Source organism: Poecilia reticulata, chromosome 4, assembly GCF_904066995.2.
Source record: "Poecilia reticulata chromosome 4, P_reticulata-male-v2, whole genome shotgun sequence".
Classification (NCBI taxonomy): domain Eukaryota; kingdom Metazoa; phylum Chordata; class Actinopteri; order Cyprinodontiformes; family Poeciliidae; genus Poecilia; species Poecilia reticulata.
In genome coordinates this window covers 355,955-362,763 of record NC_088833.1, presented here as the reverse complement: position 1 = coordinate 362,763, position 6,809 = coordinate 355,955, and positions in this window count along the sequence as shown.

Genomic DNA, 6,809 nt, shown 5'->3' with positions numbered 1-6,809 from the left:
TAATAATAGAAGATAAATACATAAATAAAATAAATAAAAAATTAAGATATAAGTAAAAGAAATATATATAATTTTATTATGTCAGTTTTGGTCCTCATATAAATATATAAATAAAATAATAAATATATAAAGAATAATATATTTATAAAAATATGTATTTATGCTTTTATTTTTTAGCAAAAAAAAAAATAAATATATATAAAAAAAAAATATATATATATATATATATATATATATATATATATATATATATATATATATAATTGTTATTATGTCAGCTTTGGTCCTCCATATAAATGATAAATATCAAGTATCTCTGTCACTATCGCACTACATGATATTACTACTGCTACTACATCCAGCTACAAAAATGATCCAACAAAGAACATGAGGCAGATGAAATACATTAGTGATGCATCATTTTTTTTATTTATTAAAATGTAACGTTCCTGTGAATCTTTAAATTTAATTTGTGGCAGGCTGTACACTGTGATGGAGATATTTGCCTCAAACCAAACAAAAACAAAGGAAATGTACTAGATGGCATACATCTGCAGTTCAATGTCCAGCTGGTTGACCGATAGAGTTTCTCAGTTTTGCACATGTTGGTACTTTCTTCAAGCAGGACTTGGAGAAAACTATAACAATAAAGTACCAAGTTGGTAACAGCGCTACTACAGCCTTGGTTAACTCCTCTCCATCTACCCCAACACTTGGCTGTGTCTCTCTGTACCTTAAAGCTCCACCCACTTTAGCTGATTTTTTTATTTTTTTCACATTTTAGTTTTCCTGATCCAGATTCAGGAGCAAGAATGTTTTCACAAGCATTTTTCTCATGACTTTATGCTGATTCTTATGCTCGTTTTTAGACTTTTAATACTCTGTTTACTGAGAATTATGTTGAACAGGATATTATGACTCGTGTCTCAGAAAATTGCTTCGCAAGTCAAACTTAACATCACGGTTTCTGACAACAGCTTCTTATTATCACAAGGGCTGACCTTTACCTGCTCAGACACCAGGCTATGGTATGTCCATACCAACGGTCCAGTCCGTTGGGCAAATTCTAACCTTTCTTAAAACAATTCAGTTGATTTAAATTACACTAATTTACAATAGGTAATCTCGAGACAGTTTCCAAAAAAGTCATTTCCATTCTACTTAACAGTGCAGCAATTAAAATGCATTAAGTCAGTAAAATAATAATAAGTTATCTGAGTTAAAAATGCAGATTGCATCATGTCATTGACTTGTTATTGACTTGTTTATATGCTTCCCCCTGTTCAGATTACTTTTACCCTGTAATGTCTGATTTGATCTATATTTTCAGGGGGACCCTGTGGAGCCAACATGAACATTTGCTGCCTTCTTTTTTTGTATCTTTATTAATGGACACCACTGGAGTTCCATAAAGTCTCGTAGTAAAATTCACATTAAGACGCAATCAGAACGCCTCATGCTGAACCGATCCTCCCCACAACCATCATCCAACGTTTGTTTAACATGTCAGAGTTTTAACAAGAAAGAGAAACACAGAGAACAACCAGTGAAAATGTTGCTTTATAAGTCACAAGTGTACATTTTATCTTTAGGTTTTATTTTTATCTTTAGGTTTTATTTTTATCTTTAGGTTTTATTCTTATCTTTAGGTTTTATTTTTATCTTTAGGTTTTATTTTTATCTTTAGGTTTTATTTTTATCTTTAGGTTTTATTTTTATCTTTAGGTTTTATGTAACATCATGCTAATAAGCTACATGATAGTTGGTAAATAATGTCCTAATCAATAATCTCTACTGGATCTGCTCCTCTCTTCTTCTGCAGCTCCTGAATTAACAGGAACAACTGATGTTTGTTCGTTCTGTAAGAAAAAACAACAAAGTTTTGTTTCTTTTACATTGTTGTTTTTAGAGCACACAAATGATACAGTACTTAATAAATTAAAATAAAAGTTGTTCATTATATTCATTTAGCCACCAAAGGAAAGTTATTAGTTATACTCTACGATAATTCAGAGGGGAAAATGTTTTAGACGTGTTAATGAGATCCACATTTTTTTCAAAGTTTTGACAAACCTTAAAGTCTCTTCGTCTCCTGGAGTCGTTTCAGTGAAGTTAGCGTTCGTGGAGGGAAACTTGCTGTCGCTGTTCTGATCAGTCAGAAAGTTACTAATGTCAGAAAAATCTGCTGTCATGTCATGAGCTGAAAAAAAAATCAACAAGTATGTTTGCCAAGATAGAAGTAGTTTCACTTAAGACTTATAAAATAGTTTCATGATTTTGGTTATGGTTGTAGAATTTAAACTGAGGTAACACTAAACAATAAATCGTTGGGTAGATAGTGTGAAAAAGAGGAGATGATAAAGATATAAATGGCTGAAAATGAATCAAACTCATGTAACAGTGTAATGATTCACCTCTGAAACACTTTGAGTCACCAAACTTTATGCTTTTAAAACCGTTGCTATTTGATCAGTTTGATTTCAGAAGAGCCGATGACATTTTTTATTACAGAAACATAAAAGTTTCTCATCTTTAAGATGAACGAGACTCACTGCTACACTGATGCCGATGAGTTCGGCCAAAAGTAAAACATTCAGGATTCCCAAAGCCACACCGAGGCAGAGCCTCTCTTTGCTTGAACCTTAACAAAAAACTTGAACCTTAGCAAAATGTAATTAAATACATACTAGATTTATCTGAAACTTTATTCTTACCTGTGTGATTAGATGCAGTTTGTCTAACAGGCTCCATGTTGACGTAAATTTCCTCCATCACTTCAGACTCAGTGCTGCTTTAAACACTGACTATAAAATCCACTGCAGTCGTGGAACTACGTGAAAAACTGGGAAAGAGGTGAGACATCTGGTGTTCAACATAAAAAGTAACATTTTATAGAGATAACAGTCAAAGAAATTCATGAGTGCGGTTTCAGTATTATTTTCTTAAATATCTTACACAACATAAGATTCTTGAAGGTTCAATAGTTTCATAAGTTCATATTTCCTGATTCTGTTTCAATGAATATTTATTTCTCCTTGTTTTCCTTCAGCTCAGTTAATCCTACTCATAATAAACATGTTACACTTTTCTATAGGTGAAGAAAATAATTGACTTTTACATTCAGCACAACTTTGCTTTCTGCTGTATGGTATCAAAAATTAAAAATAGTTTTAAATATCTGATATAAGGATGTTGTGATGTTCCTGCTCCTTGTGTCCAGACATGGTTCCTAAAGGGTAATAAATTGTTGGAGCAGGTGACTGCAGATGACTGTATGGACCCAACAGTTTTACGGGTCTCATTCTGTCCTGATAACTAGTCAAAGTCTTTCTCCCAGTAAATACAACCATCATCTGTGTATTTTTATTTCTAAATCCTCTTCTAACCCTATTCCTTGTTTTCTCACTGTCTCACTCCAGTAGCAGAAACCTGACATTAAGAAACAACAATCCCTGAATTGCATTATTATCAAACTTCTATAACCGCTGGATCGAATAATTACAAAATTTTACGTATTTATTCATAGTTTAAAGATATAAACTTTTAGGACTGCCGTTTAGTAAAAAGCTGCATGAGCTGTCAACTAGTGTCTAAAACTCAGTCACCATGTCTTCTCATCTTCTGAGGGAGATCAACAGTTTGCTTTGTGAAGCATCGCCTCACTGGGAGGGAATCGAAAGGCCAACATGCCAATCAGGTGCAAGTTGGGCGGTTAAAGTAAGAGAAACCAGATGCTGCATTCATAGCATGAAGACCAGCAAGCAAAGCTTTCACAGAATGAATTCTGTAGAATATCAGAGTACAGGAGATACAGGATAGAAGATTTGACTGAATCAAGACATTGTCCAGAAGTTCAGACTGGGAAGCTAACTGGAACATTGCTAGCCAAGTATGTGGAGCAGGAAAATAGGTTGTAGTTACTTAAATTTATCCAAACCAGTTGCCTCAAAAGATTCAATTACTGCAACATGTAAAAGACAAGTGTAGTTACATTGTGTGATTTTGGCAAATATTCTTAAACTCATCCAAAATGTTATTCAATGCAAAATGTATTTTACTTTCTGCTTACAGCAGCAGCAATATATTTACTACATGTCATTACATGACATAGTTGTACTGTTCAAAACCTTTTGGTTTGCTTGAGTAGAAATGGAGTAAAGTCTGTGTATGTTAAACATTTACCACCCAAAATCCTCACTACTTTCAAATAGTTCACTTTTTATTTTATTCTAGTTGTTGCAGACTCAACTTAAATAGATAAACTTGTAAAGAATCTTTTTTTTTCTTTTTAAATCCAAAAGTTCCTGCCGCTTGTTTAAGATGAGTACAAACAACAAGTTGATGAGAATTAAGTGATGTTCACTTGAACTCTTTATTAAGCAGAATGTTTTATTTTACAGTGAGGAAGGCCGGAGTCCAGCTTTAGCAGACGGCTGGAGGCATCTGACCCGCTTCAAACTCGGTACCTGTTTGCTCTACGGCAACAATTTGGTAAGATTAAATTTAGTCGGCTAAAGAAAGTCAGACGGTTCATTAGAGTGAAATCTCTTCAGGTCGTCACGTTTCTTGTTTGTTCAGATCTTGCTAGTCATTTCCATAGTATGGTTACTTGTAGTGACCATTTGTCCCAAAACTTAAATTCAAAAAACTCAAAACTCAAAGGTGATCTAAAGAAAAAGTGAATAAACTCAAATAGTCACCTGATGCACCGTGGATTCTGGTTTACGCAGCAAAAAGAGGATCAAAGGTCAAAATATAGTTATTTGGTTTGATTTGCAGATCAGGCAAAAGGTTCCAGGCTTCTGCTCCTATTCCTGCACCTGCTCTCTGACTGACAATAGAAACCGATATGACTTATTGGCTGATTCTGTAGGCTGGTAACAAACCTCATGACCACCACGTGCATAATAAGCTACCTAAGACCCACCTAGTTATACCGTGAAATACCCACAGCCCAACCTGAAATTCATTAACTATTAAGTGAATTCCTAATCAAAGAACTTATTCTAAACAGCAAATTAAACAAAAATTCTAATGATAAATCAACTAGGAAATAAACAATAAGAATAAACTAAACAATTTAAATTCTAAGATTTAACCAAAAAATGGGAAAATAGCTCCTACATTACTAATTAACAGTCGATTCTTTTGTGTCTAATTGCAATCTAATCATTCAGTTCACAATTGAAGTTTTATTATCAGGATTCTGCAAATACAATATTTTGCAGCGTAAAACTTTAAACTTTGGGGAAACTGAAAGATAAATATGAGCCGTAGCCTCACCTGGGCCTGTTTAGTCCTGTCACATATTCTTAAGAAATACATTTACAGATGAGGAACTTTTACTGAAATGTTTCACACTAGCAAGTGTTGAAGAAAAACATCTATAAGTTTCAACCAACCTTTACTATTTTGGAGAAAGCATGAAGCACTGAGACGATCAGTGTTGATTCAACAGCAGGAAAAAGACTGAAGCAAAGTAGAATTCACAATGATGTGAGAACAAATCCTGGAAAGGCAGCGATGTTACAGTTTGTCTCACTTTCACTGCAGAAAACTAAAAGTTACATTTGAGGAGCCTCATGTAGGCCTGTTTACTACTTGCCACATATCTTTAAGAAATACTGTAAGAGCCATAAAGCAGGAAAGATAGAATGTGGAAAAGTACATTTTATAGTTGCAGTTTATATTTTATATAATTCTTAATTCATCTTATGTAGTTTTAGTTCTGAGAAAATTATTGCTATGAAAAATGCTTGACGCTCCCTTGTAGTGACGTAATGGAGAACGTGCAGTGCCATATTAGACAGAGCTGTACGAGAGCATATAGTTTTCTTACCGTGCGTGCAAATGACTTGTAACCTCTTTATTTTTAAGTAAAGACATCTAAACCTAAAGGACTCGTCATGTCGTGCGAGTGAAGAAGTTATTGTGTCTGCAGCTCTGAGTGGTTTCTTTTAAAAAACCGAAGAAAGAGTGCCACTTCAAATACAATTACAGATGAGGAACTTTTACTGAAATGTTTCACTAGCAGGTGTTACAGAAAAGTATCTATAGAGTTTAAAATTTAAGTGACTGTTTTCGGAACGGATGAAGGAAATTACAAACTCAGTCAGTACTGACTAGTCCTGCTACCTTAAATATTTACAGTAAAACAGTTAAACTGTTGTTTTCCTTCAGAGGTTCCCTATCAGCTATAGTCTGTTGTCTAACACAAATGCACTAACATTGTCAAAGAAGTCGACTACCTGTTCTCATCGACACACACACACACACACACACACACACACACACACACGCACGCAGCATGACAATCTGTTTAAAACCTGAGATAGTTACATTATTCCTAATCTAGTTCAACATGGTTTAGAATATAGTATATTTATTTATTCACTTACAAGTAAATGATTCCTATTGGTTAATTCAAAGAGTTTGGGAGGAGTTAACGGTGAGCAGACGGTCACAGAGGGAGGTCAGGAGGTTACAAAGTTCCCGTGTGATTAAAGTCTTTGTTCGTGGGGGGGAGGGGGTTAATATCAATTAATCCTTCAAACTCGGATTAAAATTTGACAGAAGGGTGTCTATATATCTCTCTAGTCTGCTGGTCACACTGGGAGAACTCAATGACTTCTGAGACGTCCTGGTTCACAGGCTAAAGCCAAGAATAAAGAGAAATTATCCTAAAGTGTCATAGAAAATACATAAATGTTTCCTTCACATTCATAAAAAGCCATTTTCAGCATGTTGGGCTCTGACTCGTAGCATCTTTATAGCTAAATACCGACATGGTGAAGCTGAGCTGGAACTTT